Below are 17,573 nucleotides of genomic sequence, written 5' to 3' on the forward strand. Positions count from 1 at the left end.
TTGCAACCAGGTCCCTGTGCCCAATAACAGGAATGTATCCTAATTTAACATCATACAAAAGTAACATAAATAAATAAATAAAGTTCTAGGAGAAAGGTTCTCTTTGTGGAAAATGGCATAAATTGGCAAATTCTGTATTTTACCTGAAAAAATAAGCATGTATTTAAAGGTTAAAGGCATGCTGGCTTCTCACGGAGACCCCTGACCAGGCAGAAGATAATTCCCGTCAGGGCAATGGATGTACATGCATGGATGGGGAAATGTTTCTGCCCAGGAAAACCAATCGCATCAGGAGACAATTGAATTCTCCAGGATGTCAGTATGGTTTTGCTAGCAATATTAAATTCAGTGAGGACCTGCTTTGTCACAATAAAAATAAAGATGAGAGTTGTCAGGGCTCCAGTATGACAAAATATCCTGAAGGCAACCAGTCCAGCTGCAGACTAACACTGCAACTAGTTAGTGATGTTCTCTTTACCGTGAGGAAGCAACACTGACAGCAAACAGACAGAGAAGACCCATGGATCTAGCAAGACCAAACAGTAACAGTTTGTAAGCGTATTGACACTTAAAATATGGTCCCTGGACAAGCAGCATCTGTATTACCCAGAAGCTTATTAGAAATGCAGAACCTTGAGCCACACTCTAGACTTACCACATTAGAATGTACATTTTAGGCCAGGTGTGGTGGCTCACGCCTGTAATCCCAGCACTTTGGGAGGTTGAGGCGGGTGGATCATGAGGTCAAGAGATTGAGACCATCCTGGCCAACATGGTGAAACCCTGTTTCTACTAAAAATACAAAAATTAGCTGGGTATGGTGGCGCATGCCTGTAATCCCAGCTACTTGGGAGGCTGAGACAGGAGAATTGCTTGAACCTGGGAAGCAGGTTGCAGTGAGTCGAGATCGCGCCACTGCACTCCAGCCTGGTGACAAAGCAAGACTCTGTCTCAAAAAAAAAAAAAAAAAGAAAGTACATTTTAGCAAAGGTGATTCTTATGCACACTTAATCTTGACAAGCATCACATTAAGGCATAGAAGACCGCTCAGATTCTAGGCTCATAAATCAAAAGAGATGAATAAGGAATTCTGCCAGATAAAAAGCCAATGTGGGCTACAGACCCACATTTACTTAACCAGACTTTCTAGACTATTGGCTGGAGCTGTCCTGGATTCTAGCCTAGGCTTCAGTCTCTCCAGCAATTGGTTCATGTCATACCATCAACACTTCCCGGGCTGCCCAGGGTCTCATAATCTCAGTTCTCTCTCCCTAGTGCTGGACACTCACATTCCCTCTCATCCTCTGTAAGAAGTTGACCTCTTTGTGATGGACACTTGCCATAGAGCAGCCCCGACCCAGCCTAGATTCTGTCCCCAGCTCTCACTCCCTTTCATCTTTGCTCTCCCCAGCCTCAGCTCTGCTGCCCAACTCTTGGCACCCCACTCATCCCCTGGCAAGGACAGACCAAAGTACCTCTGGGGCTAAACAGAGCCAGTTCATGGCATGCCAAACTTAGGAATGTGTTGGAGGTTGGCAAGGACAGTTAGAGCACAACTCACAATAATAACTAGTGTCTTAATGTCATCAAAGTGGGATCATCCAGAATTTAACAATTCACTAAAAGCAATGTGGGTTTTAGGACACGCTGCAGTTCAAACTAGTGTGTCACATAGAAACATGCAGAGGGAGAGAGAGGGAGACCAGAGATAGAATCAATTCTATAAAATACCATTGACTAGAACATCACACTTCCCTTTCTTCCTTGGAAATACCAAATCAGGAGAGGTGCTACTAATATCCATCCATAATTTCCACAGAGTTCTATTTTTACTGCTGTTTGTGAAATTCATTTTAGTCAACAGTAGCCACAATTTTCTGAGGACGTTTATGTGCCATGCTCTATGTTATCATTCTATATGCATTAAATTAATCTTTGTAACAAATGTATTCAGTAACTTCAGCTTTCCAGATAAAAAACTAAAGATTACAAAGTAATTTCTTCCAGGATCCACTTACTAATTGGAGAAACACAGATGTGTACTGGAGTCTCCAATTCTAGAGCCCTTTCTCTTTCTATATGTCACCTGCTTTTCACACACAAAAATTTTCAAACTTCTATTATTCCTTGAGAAAGAAATTAGGGCAGAGGGATAGAAAAAAAGAAGGAGGACTAGAAGACATTTATCTTATATTTGCTGTTTTTATTTATATTATTCTTAATTCTTAAAATTAACTCTCCCCCCAAAAAAAGTATAACCTATCAATGTAGCATTTAATATCTAAGTACTACAACCCATAGACAGAAAAGTGAAAATCAAAACACGATAGGTGCATTTATGATCTTATTTATAGTATCCTGTGTGTTTGTGACATACTCATCTCTGGTTCTTTTACTGGTTCTTGATGCAAATATACTTTCTGTGGACAAGCCGGAACAAAAACATCAAGAATAAAGATTCAAAATCATTGGTGTTTGAACATAGTTTCCCTTTTTTGTTGTTGTTGTTGTTTTTTTTTTTTTGAGATGGAGTCTCACTCTGTCGCCCAGGCTGTAGTGCAGTGGCACGATCACGGCTCACTGCAATCTCTGCCTCCTGGATTCAAGCAATTCTCCTGCCTCAGCCTCCTGAGTAGCTGGATTACAGGCACGCACCACCACGCCTGGCTAATTTTTTGTATTTTTGGTAGAGATGGGGTTTCAACATGTTGGCCAGGCTGGTCTCAAACTCCTGACTTCAAGAGATCTGCCTGCCTCAGCCTCCCAAAATGCTAAGGTTGCAGGCTTGAGCCACTGCTCCCAGCCTCAAAATAGTTTCTAATGATTGGATACATCCAGTTCTCCAGACCCAGCATTCTGGTTACTTAACAAAGAGATAATAGTTTCTTTTATTGCTTCTTTAAATTATAGGATGGACTTTTGGAGATCACAATCCCAGTCAAGAAACGATTCCAAATCACAATGAGTAATCCATGATCATTGGAACTGGCAAAATATTTACAGTTAAAAGGACAACACACAAAGCAGCAAGGCAGAGACCTCAGCTGAACAAACAGAAGCACTGAGCTTTTGGTTCATTGTAAATCAGAGATCAGTTCTGTTATTCACTCATTTCAAATTAAGATAAGAGTAATGTATATGAAGGGAAGGGGGTGCTCTGTCTATCTCTGTGACAAGGCACCCTTTTTAAAATTATACTTTAAGTTCTAGGGTACATGTGCACAACGTGCAGGTCTGATACATAGGTATACATGTGCCATGTTGGTTTGCTGCACCCATCAACTCATCATTTACATTAGGTATTTCTCCTAATGCTATGACTCCCCTAGCCCCCCACCTGCCAACAGGCCTCTGTGTGTGATTTTCCCCACCCTGTGTCCAAGTGATCTCATTGTTCAGTTCCCACGAATGAGTGAGAACATGTGGTGTTTGGTTTTCTGTCCTCGTGATAGTTTGCTCAGAATGATGGTTTCCAGCTTTGTCCATGTCCCTGCAAAGGACAAGAACTCATCGACGAGGCACACTTAATTGTGATAACTCAAATGGTATCAGATCTGAACCAGAATTTGAAGAGTTTCCAACAGTGACCCGATGTCCTGAAGGGAAGCACATGGACCCACTTTGGGAATGCAGTGAGTCAGCCATCTGACTCGTTAGATTTTGTTCTGTGTCATTCAGCAAAAAGGAAAGCATCCTGAAGAATTACAAAGTGAAGATGGGAACACATGCTTGATGGAATCTCCATCTGTTCTTTGAAAGGGCTTAGCTAAATCTTTAAAATACAGGGGTAAAATGTTTCAAAAGAACGTAGAATTGAAGAGGTATAAAGAAACTGGTAGTCATCTCCTTTAAGGATGGGAACACCAAGGCTCAGAGACAAATGTGAAGAGTTTTTCATGTATCCAGCTGACCAGTAGCCACATGGGGATTAAAGAGGCCTTTTGTTTTGATGTGAGCTTTTTACTCTGCTCTTCAGTGTGTGACACTTTTGGTTGCTTCTCACATGTCATCCAAAGGATAGAAACTTTCATTGGATGTTCTCGAAAAGACAAACTTCATGGAAACTTTTTCTTCTATAAATACTTCACCTGACACATTGGATTTTGCCTACTTAACAAAATATTGTGAAGCCTTGAGCCCCAAATATACTTGAAAATATAAAATTGCTATCACACAACAATGGTTTAAAAAAAAATGGAACCCGAGCGTTATATAAGTTTGCTGGATGGATAAAGACTTTTCAGTGCCTTTCTCTGACATCTTCTGGAAATCTAAGTAAAGGAAAATAATATATTGTCCACACCTAAGGTGACAGGTTTTTTTCTGGTACTTTTCTTCAAACAAACTGAAAATTCCAAATACAGTGACTTCTAGCATCCTATCTCAGGAAGCAGAAATACATAAAGAAAATTAGAATTTGGCTGGAGATTCTTTTTTCGCATGCACCAAAGTAGAGGACTCTAAAGAAGTGTGGCCTCAGCACTGTCAGACGTTTCAAAATCCTTATGCACACAGCCATACACATGTACCCAAGATCAGTTAAATACATGTGCTAAAGCAAAACTAAAATTGAAGCTTTGATTGTATCCTGAGGACATTTCTAATACACACATCATCACAAATTATTAATTCCTAGAGCTGACTGAATTCCTTATGATGATACTTCAGGTTCAAATTAGTATTGACTAAATTGTCTATAGTTTCTGATGATGGATTACTCATTTTATTTTGAAGTTTAACATTTCAAAGTAAGACAGATAATGAATTTAATTAAAATTTTATCTTCTGCTTTTTATTATGGCAGGCAAGAAAAAATATATAGACGTGATTATTGTAATTTCACTTTAGCTCTCCAGAGAAGTTCATAGAGTGCCTGAGGTTATCTGCAAAGAATATAATATGACATAACTAACTTTTCTCTTTCCCTATTGTCTACTGCATACACATAATGCATCTTAATTCTTTTTACCACAAGCAGTTTCCTTACTCTTCAATATATACACAATCACGCAGTCTACCTTAAAATATTTATTCAATAATACTGCTCTACAGTGAGAATAAGAGCAAAAAATGAAAAATAAAAATTTAACTCCTAAACTCGAACTGGGTGGAATATCTACAAGAAGAAATAGAGTAAACAATGAAGCTCCAGGCCATTGTTCCACCTGCAAATTCATTCAGCATTTCTCTGAGCAACTCATGGGACTAGAGGAAATCATGGACTGATTTAACAAATGCCTTGTGAAACACGGGTTAATTCTCTGTGATGAACTGGGGTATATCTTTATATACCCTCAGCTTGCCGCTGAGGTAGTAGAAGGATAGGAGCTCAAATTTTGTGGAAAAGTTTGATATGATTTATGTCACTGAACACTGAAAAAAACAACATGTGTAGACTTTCCTTCTTCCTTTCCCATCTTCTTAATCTCAAGTAAAAGATCACTAGCTTTTAGGATTGTTTTGACCCTACGTGTCAGAAGTGAGTAAATATCATGATTAATTCATGTCATATGAATTTATTGAGCACCTACTATATCGAGTTTATTGTTGTAAGTAGAAAAGTTTCCTTTCACCTTCTGCCCTTGCCAGAGTACTGGCTTTCAATCTGTAATTAGTTAGCATAACCAACATAAAACTCATTTCTGCACACCTCCTTATGCACCCTCCCAACCCCTGAACGTGTTTACTACTTAAAACCCACTGATTCTTTCCCACTTCATGAACTATTCTGATAATTTCTTGACAAGCTTTTATTCCCTTCTCTAGGCAAGTTAATATGTTTGTTTTTGAATGGCTGTTTTTTATTGTTTTGGAGTCTTTCCTGTATTCATTAACACTATGTTAGTCTGCAGTGCTCATCTGGATCCCTGTCATGTCATACGGCATTTATCATTATAGTAATTCAACATGAGAGAGGTACAGCAAAGTGGTTGGGACCAATTATGGATCCAAACAGCCTAGGCCTTTTCATTTGCTCTGGGACCTTGGGCAATTTACTTAGCCATACCGTTCCTTATTCCCCCTTATAATAAATTGGGAAAATGGTAATATCTAATTTTGGAGAGAATTGAATTCATACATGCAAAGTTGTTAATTGTTTTATTTCTAGCCAAGACGCATCAGGGCAGCTAAAGGTTATACTTCACACTGATTAGGAGTAAATACAATAAGCAAGCTACCTAAGGACTCTAAAAAAATAAGCTAAACAGGAAAATTGTTGAAAGGAGTTAAAATTTGGAGAAGTTAACCTTAATACAATGAAGTTTTCATTTTCCTCCTTTGTTTTCTCATGGTTTTGATCAAAGAATAGTGCCCATTCTTTGACATGAACCATAAAATAATGAAAAATTAAAAAAATTGAAATCATATAATGTTTTTAAACCACAATGGTATTAAACTAGAATTCAATAACAAAAAATATCTGGAAGATACAAACATTTGGAAACTAGGAAACACACTCCTTTATCAGATTTGTTGGATGCAGCTAACATGCTGCTCATAGGAAAATATAGAGTGCTTACATTAGAAAAGAAGTTTCAAATAAATGAGCTATGCTTTGAAAATTTAAAATAGAGAAAATCTATGAAATCAACAATTAATTGTTTGCAAAGGTTAATATAATTGATAAACCTCTACCTGGACTGACAAAGAAAGCAGAAAATATATAAATTACCAGTATCAGGAATGGAAGAGAGGATATCACTATAGACCATAAACATTAATATGATAAGGAAATATTCTGATATTATGAAGGTAAACAAAAAACAGATAAAATTGACCAATTACTTAAATGACACAACCAAATTTCACTCAAGAAGAAATAGATAACCTGAATAATTCTATGCCTTTCATAGAAATTGAATTCGTAGTTAAAAGCTACAAAGAAAACTGGCAGCCAGATCCTTAATCTGATAATGGGCATAGTGAATGATAAAATCCTTGATTCTTTGCCCATAAAAATGAGAATAAGACAAGGATGTTCACTTTAATCTCTCCTCTGTACATTGGAGGTACGGTACCTAAGCAATAAAGCTAGGAAAAGAAAAAAAAAGACATACATATTGAAAAGTGAAAAATAAAGCCATTGCTGTTTGCAGACAACATAACTGTTTACATAGAAATTCCAAAATTTTCTAGAAAAGAAAGTTAGAAATAAGTCAGTTTATTATATACCATTTTTATTTTCAATTATACCAAAATAAAGGTAGGAGGGGGAGAATGAAGTACTGATACATCCTGCAAACATGGATGAAATTTGATAACGTTACGCTATGTGAAAGAACCACATATTGTATAATTCTATTCATGGAAAATGTTCAGAGAAGACAAATCTATAGAGACAAAAGGTAGATTAGTGGCTGCCTAGAGCTGAGGAAGTTGGAGCAAAATTGAGGTGATGGCTTTAGGGGTGTAAGGTTTCTTTTTGAAAAAATGAAAATGTTCCCATATTGGTTGCAGTGACGGTTGCACATACAATTCTGTGGGTATACAGTTTAAACAATTTTTATATTTTAAATTTTTGTGAGTACATAGTAGGTGTATGTATTTATGAGGTATCAAAACCTCATTATTTCATGATGTGAAATAATGACATCATGGAAAATGTGGCATCCATTCCCTCAAGCAATTATCCTTTGTGTTACAAATAATTCAATTACACTATTTTAGTTATTTTAATATATATGATTAAGTTATTATCGACCATAGTCACTCTATTATGCTATCAAATATTAGGTCTTAATTCATCCTTTCTAATTATTTTCGTACACGTTAACCATCCCCACCTGCCCCTAAAGATACTCTTCCTAGCTTACTGGTAACCATCCTTCTACCCTCTAAGTCCAAGAGTTCAATTGTTTTGATTTTTAGATCACACAAATAAGTGAGAACATATGATATTTGTCTTTCTGAGGTTGCCTGATTTCACTTAACATAATGATCTCCAGTTCCATCCATGTTGTGAATGAGTGGATCTCATTCTTTTTTTATGGCTGAAGAGTACTCCATTGTGTATATGTACTACATTTTCTTTATCCATTCATCTGTTTATGGACACTTAGGCTGCTTCCAACTATTGTGAACAGTGCTATAACAAACATGGGAATGCAGATATCTCTTCTATATACTGTTTTTCTTTCTTGTGAGTATATATCCAGCAGTGAGATTGCTGGATCATATGGTAGCTCTTTTTAGTCTCTTGAGGAAACACCAAACTGTTTTTCATAGTGATTGTACTAATTTACGTTTCCTCCAGCAGTGTATGGGGGTTCCCTTTCTGCACATTCTTGCCAGCATTTGTTATTTCCTGTCTTTTGGATAAAAAGCATTTAACTGGGGTGAAATGATATATCATTGCAGTTTTGATTTGCATTTGTCTTATGATAAGTGATGTTGAGTACCTTTTCATACACTTGTTTGCTATTTGTGTGTCTTCTTTTGAGAAATGTCTATTCAAATATTTTGCCCATTTTTGATAGGATTATTAGATTTTTTTCTATAGAGTTGTTTCAGATCCTTATATATTCTGATTATTAACCCCTTGTCTGATGGGCAGTATGCAAATATTTTCTCCCATTCTGTGAATTGTCTCTTCATATTGTAGACTGTTTCCATCACTGCACAGAAACTTTTTAACTTGATGTGATCCAATTTGTCCATTTTTGCTTTGGTTGTCTATGCTTGCGGGGTACTCCTCAAGAAATATTGCCCAGAACAATGTCCTGGAGAGTTTTCCCAATGTTTTCTTGTAGTAGTTTTATAGTTTGAGGTCTTAGATATAAATCTTTAATTCATTTTTATTTGTATATGGTGAGAGATAGGGATCTAGCTTCATTTTTCTGCTTATGAATATCCAGTTTTTCCAGCCTCATTTCCACAGTGTATGTTCTTGACAATTTTGTCAAAACTGAGTTCACTGTACATGTGTGGCTTTGTTCTTGGGCTCTCTATTCTGTTTCATTGGTCTATGTGTCTGTTTTTATGCCAGTACCATGCTGTTTTTGTTACTATAGTTCTGTAATATTATTTGAAGTCAGGTAATGTGATTCCTCCAGTTTTGCTCTTTATGTTCTTCATATAGAATATAAAATATAAAGAACATAAAATTTCATTCAGTTTTGTTCTTTATATAGAATCTATGTGCTATAATCTATAAGCATTGATGAAAGAAATAAAATAAGATCTATTTAAATAGAGAGACTGCGCTCATGGATTAGAAGACTCATTATTGGTAAAAGGTCAACTTTGTCCAAACTGATCTATAGATGATTGAATATAAATAAATCAAAATCCAAGCAAGAATTTTAGTAGATATCAAGAAAAAGCTAATTCTATACCATATATGGAAAGGCAAAGAAAGGATAGCAAAAACAGTTTTGAGAAAGCAGAACAAAATCAGAGAACTCAACTACTTAATTTAAAAAATAACAAGCCCTTGGAAGAAGAATAGTTACCGAATAATAAGACAGAGACAATACATGCATACATAATCAATTATTTTTTTTACAGATTCAAAGGCAATACAATGGATAGAAAAAATAATTATTTAAATAAATAGTGTAACAATTGAATATCCATGTGCAAAAGAACAAAAAAAAACACATTTCAGACCTTATACAATCAACTCACTATTAATAATCTAATTGTAAAACCTAAAACTATAAAGCTTATACAGGAAAATATAGAAGAAAATTCTATAGACCTTGGTAAAGATTTGTTAATATGACACAAAACATAGTACAGTCCATAAAAGAAAACCATTTGTAAAATTGACTTTATTGAAGTTGAAAACTTCCACTCTGTGAAAGACACTGTTGAGAAAATGAAAAGACAAGCTACACATTGGAAAAAATATCTGCAAAACTTATATGTGATCAGGAATTTCAATATGGAATATTTAATGACCTTTTGAAACTCTATAAGAAAACAAAAATATTCACTAAAAAAAAGGACAAATAATTTAAATAGACACTACACCAAAGAAAACATATAAGATATATTGATGCTAAATAAGCACATGGAAAAAATGTTGTGTCATTAGTCATTAAGAATATATAAATTAAAACCACAGAGAACTATCACTACATACATATTAGAACAACTATCAATCATTCTAGAAGACTGACAAAACCAATCTCTGGTAAGGATGTTAACCAACCTTCCAATGTATGGATCTCTCATACACTGCAAGTGGGAATGCAAAATAGTATAGTTACTTTGGGAAAATATCTGGTAGTTTTGTTTGTTTGTTTGTTTTTGTTTTTTAAAGACAGTGTTTCACTATGTTGCCCAGGCTGGTCTCAAACTCCTGAGCTCAAGCAATCCTCCCACCTTGGCCTCCAAAAGTGCTGGGATTCCAGGCGTGAGCTACCATACCTGCCCCTGTCTGGTAGTTTCTTATAAAATTAAATACACACCTAAGTATGACTCAGCAATCTAACTTCTAGGTGTTTAGTCAAGAGAAATGAAATCTTTGATTACTCAAAAACCTGGACACAGATGCTTTTAGTGGCTTTTAAAAAATAACTAAAAATCCACAACAATCCTAAAGATCTTCAAATAGTAAAAGGACAATTTTACAGTGATAAACCTGTAAAATAAAGTTAAAAAGGAATAAAGAGACAAATGGGCAAACGTCAAGCACAATATGGTAAGTAAAAGGTGGCCAGCTCAAAAGGCTGTGTACTGTATAATTCTATTTTAATGGCATAAATAAAATAGGCAGAATTATAGGTATAGAAAAAGTCCAGTAAGTAAGCAGAAGAGTTTGACCATAAATGGACAGGAAGAGGGAAGTTTTGTGGGATAATGTTAAGTGTTCTGTGCCTTCATTGTAGTGGTGGCTGCGCAAATGTGTGCATTTGTCAAAACTCAAAGAACTGTATGCCAAAAGGTGAAAAATTTACTGTATGCAAATTTTAAACAGTGAATAAAAACAAAAAATATTTTAGAAGTGGTCATTAAATATTATGGTATTATTTATTTTAATTATATTAATATGGCCAGGAGAGTGGGAAACAGCCTAAGAGGAACAATTCGAAAGCTTGGATAATAACAAATGTGAAATCAATGAAAAGAATTGCAGGAATAAAAAAAGGAGCAAACCAATTTGACAAGGCAGTAAGAAGGATAAAACTGGCACAGAAATATTCACTCATCTATAAAGGAGCCAAGAGTCCCAGTTGCCACGACTTAATTGATACACTTCAATTTGATCTGAATACACATCAATAAAAATGAGGCTCCCTTGGGTTTGATGTGGCTGATAGAGAAACAGTAGAACAGGCTTCTGTGGAAGAGCAGTTCTCAGCATTCTGTGTATATCCAAGTCATAAATCAGGGAGAAATACTCAAAGTAAGTTAAGGCCACAAGGAAAGTGATGCAGGCAGGTGTCCTGGGAATTAAGACAGCTAGCTCACTGTGCTGCAGAGCCTGGCTCCCGACTTTCAGGAAAGCAGGAACAAAAATTAAGGACTCATTCAAAAAGCCAGCCTGACTCAGACAACTCATATGGCTGCAGCCTGGTGATCACGGCCTAAATTCATTCCACCAGTAACCTAGAAAGCAGTGTGGAAGGAAGCTGCAAGCTTTGCCAGTGAGACATTCCCTTGGTGTTTGTGTTTGTTAGGAAAGGTTAACAGGGTAGAGTAGAGGATAGAAGGAAAGAGGCATTCACATATTATGTGGCTTGACTTTCACTGGCTGTGTTTCAGGCTCAGTTTTCACAGATATGGATCAAAGGACAGTGCCTGAAAACAAACAAATGGAAAAAAAAAAAACAAAGGTGATAAGATCATTATCTCAGGAAATATCTAGGACAGTTTCATGGAGGCAATTATTTTTATAAGAATTTAATAAATTTTTGCATCAAAAACATGAGGGTAGATAAAAGGAAGGAAGAGGAGTAAGAGTAAAACGAAGAAGAAAGGAAGAAGAATGGGAAAGAAAATAGGGAAGAGAATATTGACAATGGAGGATTTAAAAATGTGAATAAAGACAAAAAGGTAGTAATGTGGAATATACACAAATAATAGCAAACTGGCCAATCTGATGGTAGCAGTGCATGCAGAAGCAGCACATTTTCAGATGGGTGATTATTCAGTCTGGCTAGAATCTCTACTATCAATGAATGAAAAAAATCACAGAGAAGCGTAATTTATCTTACTCTAGATGTTAGATACAATGTTTGTAAACCAGAGAATAGGACAATTTGGGCTATCTGCGTCCTAGCACTGTTAGTTCATAGCTTCACTCAATCAATCAAATATTAATTGAGCATCTATCAAGCTTAGCAGCATGCAAAGTTCTGTAATTCAGAAATTATATGTTACTATGCCTCTAATTGGAGTTTAAATCTGGATAGCAGAATCTAGAACATCTACAAGAAAAAATACTTTTAATAAAAGGAGAAATGAATGTGCCTTTAAGTCTTTGCCTGCAGTGTACAGAATAAGCACTTTCTCAATGTTTTGTATTTGCAATATTGTCTTAGATATATGTTCTCAAAGTTAGCCTCCTTGCTTTTTCTAACTTCCTTCCCCTCCTTTCTAGAACTTACTATATCTAGATATGCTACTACATACCAGTCAATGTGTCAGTCAAGAGACCAACAAGACAGTGACAATGTTGAAAAAACAGGATTTGCAAATCCCATTTTAGAGAAGAGTTAACTGAGATTAAGAATAGTTACAAAATTTGTCCAGAGTCACACTAGAAACAAGTAAAGCAGCTGGGATTTAACCCAGGCTTCAAAATTCACAACCATTGCTTTTATCCTGAGAAAAATATAATCACTGAAAACAATAATTTACAGATTACAAGACTCCTGATTTGGTTTGGAAAATTCCTTCTGAAAGAGGAAACAGTAAAGTTCAATTTGGTGTCAGATAACATGCTCCCCAGATGCCAACTAATTTTCAGATGGGTGATTATTCAATCCAGCTGGAATATGATGTTTTTCTTCCTACATTTATGTTTCAATGTTGGTCTATTTTCTTTCTTTTCTTTTTTTAAGAATCCATTTTCAATTAAGATTTCTAATTAGATTCCACGTTTGAGACACATCTCTAGTAGAAAGCAAATGGCAAGAGTAGTAATTAAAAAGCAGCTGTCTCTTGTCTTTCTGGAATGAAACAAGCCGTTTTGTCTGTAAGTTATGAAATCCTAGGAAATTCTGTGATGTTTGTCTCAGTTTTTAATAACAGTCAACTTAATTGGAAGATGCTGAATTGGTCTAAAAAAGTTGATGCCCTTTCCAACACATATGCTGAAAACTTCTCGTCCAGAATAAGCATAAGTCAACTCTGGGTTTTTCAGACTTTTAGTGCTGCAAAGACAAAATCTCCACATTTTATATCAAATCAAATCATTGGCCCGACATGGTAGCTCACACCTATAATCCCAGCACTTTGGCAGGCCAAGATGGGCAGATCATTTGAGCTCAGGGGTTCAAGACGAGCCTAGGAAACATGCTGAAACTCCATCTCTACAAAAAATTAGACAGGCATGGTGGGGCATGCCTGTAGTCCCTGCTACTGAGAGAGGTTGAGGTGGGAAGATCACCTGATCCTAGGAGGTCGAAGCTGCAGTGACCTATGACTGCGCCACTGCAATCCAGCCTGAGTGATGCAGTGAGACCCTGAGTGACAGAGTGAAATTCATGGAACATAGCTATATCTTTAAGATCAAATCATTCTTTAAAGTACTAAAGTAGGCATTACCCCAAGTCATTTGCCTTACTTTAAGACTTTTTCAGAAGCCTGCATTATAAAACTTTATAAATCAAAGAGAATAAGCATTTTCAAAGGAAAAAAATATGCAGATTAACTGAGATGCAAACAGCAATTTGTGTAGTTTTTCTCTGTTTAAGAAAACCAATATTACTAATGCTAATGTTGAAAATTATTTAGGAAGCTTTTACTCCAGTTGTTCTTGATACCTGAGGCTATATTTTCACATGTGAAGTATAATCAGGATTTGAGGCAATTAACCATATAATTAAGGTCAAGAAAAATCTTTAGCTGGAAAAAAATAAACCAATGAAGCAAACAGATTTTTTCTGGCTTGCATTATCTAGATTCTAGAAAATTATCCAACAGTTTAATGCGCATAGCCATAAAATAAGTCGAACTCCCTAAAAGCAGGTCAGTCTCAGGTACAAAAGAAACTCTAGAAATGCATATTCCCAAGAGGTAAACTTTTGAAAGATTTCCCAATGTAATCCTGGAAATGACTTCAGGAAATATTAAGTTAAATAAAAGTACACACACACACACATACACACGTTGGGGCAAGGTGAGGTCAGGTGACAGATTCGAAAGCATCTATATTCAGGGGACCAGGAGAGAAGACCAAATGACATCACACAGAAATGCAAGCAGAGCAATTCCAAAGGCATCTTACAATGGATATTAAGGACCTGTGGGGCTGGGCTTTTCATCTTATTTTCAACCCAGCTTCATCTTATATCTGTCTTCCCTTCTGTGACTTTACTGTAGCCACACTATTCTTCTTTCAATTATTTTCTTTCTTTTTTTCTTCATTTATTTTCTTTATTCCATGCTGTTCCATCTGCCTGGGACTCTTCATTCTCAAACTTTAGGTCTTAGTTTAAATGTCATCTTCCAGAGAAATAGCCTCTGTCTACCCAATCCACAGTAGATTCTTTGTCTCCCAATATTTTATCCCATAGAATTCTGTTATTTTACATCATAGCATTTATCACAGCTTTTACTTATATAGTGATATCTACTGAATCTCCTCTACTGCACTGTAAGTACTGCCTGATTTGTCCAATTCTATAAAATCGCCTTACAGATGAGTGTTTCCCAAGTAAAAAACTTTAGTGCATATGCATTAATTTAATAATAAGTAATAATATTAATTTCTTAATTTCTTAACATTTCTGCCTAGGCTAGGCCTGGCCTAACTAAAACCCTCAAAATTGGTTTAATGTAGTTATAGAAATTAATTTATCTATAAAATTTGGCCAGTCATCTATAACATGCAGTCACACATATGCTAAAACACCTAACTGGCATTATTGTAAAATATTTTGTTAATAAGCTCGAATTAATCATCAGTTTAAATGAATGCAATGTGTTGATGTTACGTGTTAAGAATAACTCTTGTACCTGATTTATGTTGTTTTCTTTGACAGAACTGCTCTTTGAATATTGTTTCGCTGGTTTCAAGGCTCTGCAAAAAAACAAAATGGAAAGAAGTCAGGATTTAGTGTTTACTGGAAATTTTCTTACTAAAGCACCCATAGGTAAAGTGTTTAATATGCTTATAATGCCCATCATTCAAACTTAGGGATTTATCATCATCACAAGATTCACGGAACATAGCTATTTCTTATTTCTATCCCAAATTAGTCAGCTTCATTCAGCCCATAGAGCCCCTCTAGAATAAATTATAGCTGATCCTTGTTTGCTGCTTAAGTGTGCCAAGTACTATCCTATGCCAGGCACTATATTAAGTTACATGGATTAACTCATTTATTCCTCATAACTACTCAGCAAGAAAGGGTTAACTCAGCAGGCCTGAGTTCCTCAAACTCTGCCCATCACAAAGAAAGGTGACTCTTCAAGTCTAGCCTTCAGCTAGCTTCTGGGAGAAAACCTCTGAACTCCTGGAAGAGTCTACCTGATAAGAGTGTTTTGTATGCATGAGGCCTTAGGCTATGCTATTTCAGTTGGATCAGATAAATTTATTCTAAAATGTGATTTATGATGAACATTTATTTTTGCTTGTGGGAAGGGGTTCTGGTGTCTGAATCACCCAGTGCCGCATGCTTATGTGAGTGACATCTAATAGAACTCTAGAAACCAAAGCTTGGCTGAGTTTCCCTGGTTTACCACACTTCATGGGTTATACATCATTTTGCTGGCAGCTTTAATCACACCTCCAATGTGACTCCACTGGGAGAGGATAGCTGGGAGTTTGTTCCTAGACTTTGCACCATGAACCTTTCTCTTTGCTGTTCTTAATTTGTATACTTTCACTATAATAAAGCATGACTATGATTATACAGCTTTTCTGTATCTTAGATGATATGGTCTGGCTGTATCCCCATCCAAATCTCATCTTGAATTATGGTTCCCTTAATCCCCACATGTTGTGAGAGGGACCTGGAGGGAGGTAATTGAATCATGGGGGTGGTTACCCAGTGCTGCTGTTCTGGTGATAGTGAGTGAGTTCTCACAAGATCTTATGGTTTTATAAGATCTTCCCCCTTTTGCTCTGTGCTTCTCCTTGCTGCCACCATGTGAAGAAGGACATGTTTGCTTCCCCTTCCATCATATTTGTAAGTTTCCTGAGGCCTCCCCAGCCCTGCAGAACTGAGTCAATTAAACCTCTTTCCTTTATAAATTACCCAGTCTCAGGTATGTCTTTATTAGCAGTATGATAACAGACTGATATATTAGTAAAACATTCAGCCTAAAGGAAGTCTTGGGGACCCCCAATACAACCACCCTATAAAGGAGTTACCATTATTATTATAGAGAGAGAATTTGGCAAAGACAGGTGAAGTAATTCAGGCAGAGTCCCACAGGTAAAGAGTAGTATTTGAATTTAAAACCACTGATCTGGTTCCAGAGTTTGGGCATTTTACTACTATATATCATGCTATTTATAAAACAGTTTACTATTATATATAATTCAATATGTGTATAAAAATGTTACCTGGTTCTTTTCTCTATTTTATTATCAGGAATAGTTTTCAAATTGTAAATTTACTATCAGTTACTATCTTTTATAAAATGATTTCATATTATTTGGTCAAAAGATGTAGTAACTCATTGGATTAAAGTTGTTCTTTAACCATTGTACCTCATTTGGAAGAAACATTCCCCTAGTAATGTCAATAATGCAGATGAGATATAAAATTTTCTCATTCATATTATCATATGTCTCTCATCATTCTGTATTGTTTACAATATAAGCAGGTGAAACTACAAAGAATAGGCTTTAAATTATACCAGGACTCATTTAATTTGGGGGAAAAAAAATTCCAGTTTTTCTTTAGATTTCTCATTTTTTGAGCCCAGTAGACCCAGAGTTGCTTTTAAGATAAGTGTTAAGAAAAAAAAAAAACATGTTTCATAGTAAGAGAAATCATGAAACTGATCACTTAGTTGCAACTAAAGAAAATACAAACCATCTGCTTACTACTAAACTCAAAACAGAAAATAATATAGAAAAGTCATATGTGTGCTATATCAAACTTTCACCAGGTAGAATTTACAAGATACTTTGGTCTAAATTTTTGTGGTCCTTAAGTGTCTGAGATAGTTTTATTTTAACACTTGAACAAAATCATAATTTATCTTTCATCTTATTCAAATCCACCCAAATCTAAGCATTGTGCTCTGTTGTACAGAGTAGATGGCAGTATCCTGTCCTTATTAACAGAACAGACTGCTCATCTCTTCTGGATGTTTTAGTTGACATTACTTCTGCAAAGGTGATGAGTTTACCTTGCAAATAAAATATGATCATACAAAGGCCAACATAGTCTCATATAGTCCATAGTGTCCAAACAAGCCCTTGAATAATTTTTTTAAATACC

The 17,573-nt window shown here is 35.9% G+C and overlaps 1 protein-coding gene across 18 annotated transcripts in view; it reads right to left on the minus strand.

Annotated features, from left to right (window-relative positions):
• Nucleotides 1–17,573, minus strand: part of INPP4B (inositol polyphosphate-4-phosphatase type II B) — an 811,274-nt gene that overhangs the window by 421,666 nt on the left and 372,035 nt on the right. For all 18 annotated transcript variants that reach the window (XM_001142120.7, XM_024356306.3, XM_054683404.2 and 15 more), the window contains one exon: nucleotides 15,133–15,196. The gene's annotated coding sequence lies outside the window, so the exon portion shown is untranslated. The remainder of the gene's footprint in view (nucleotides 1–15,132; nucleotides 15,197–17,573) is intronic.

Source organism: Pan troglodytes, chromosome 3, assembly GCF_028858775.2.
Source record: "Pan troglodytes isolate AG18354 chromosome 3, NHGRI_mPanTro3-v2.0_pri, whole genome shotgun sequence".
NCBI classification, from domain to species: domain Eukaryota; kingdom Metazoa; phylum Chordata; class Mammalia; order Primates; family Hominidae; genus Pan; species Pan troglodytes.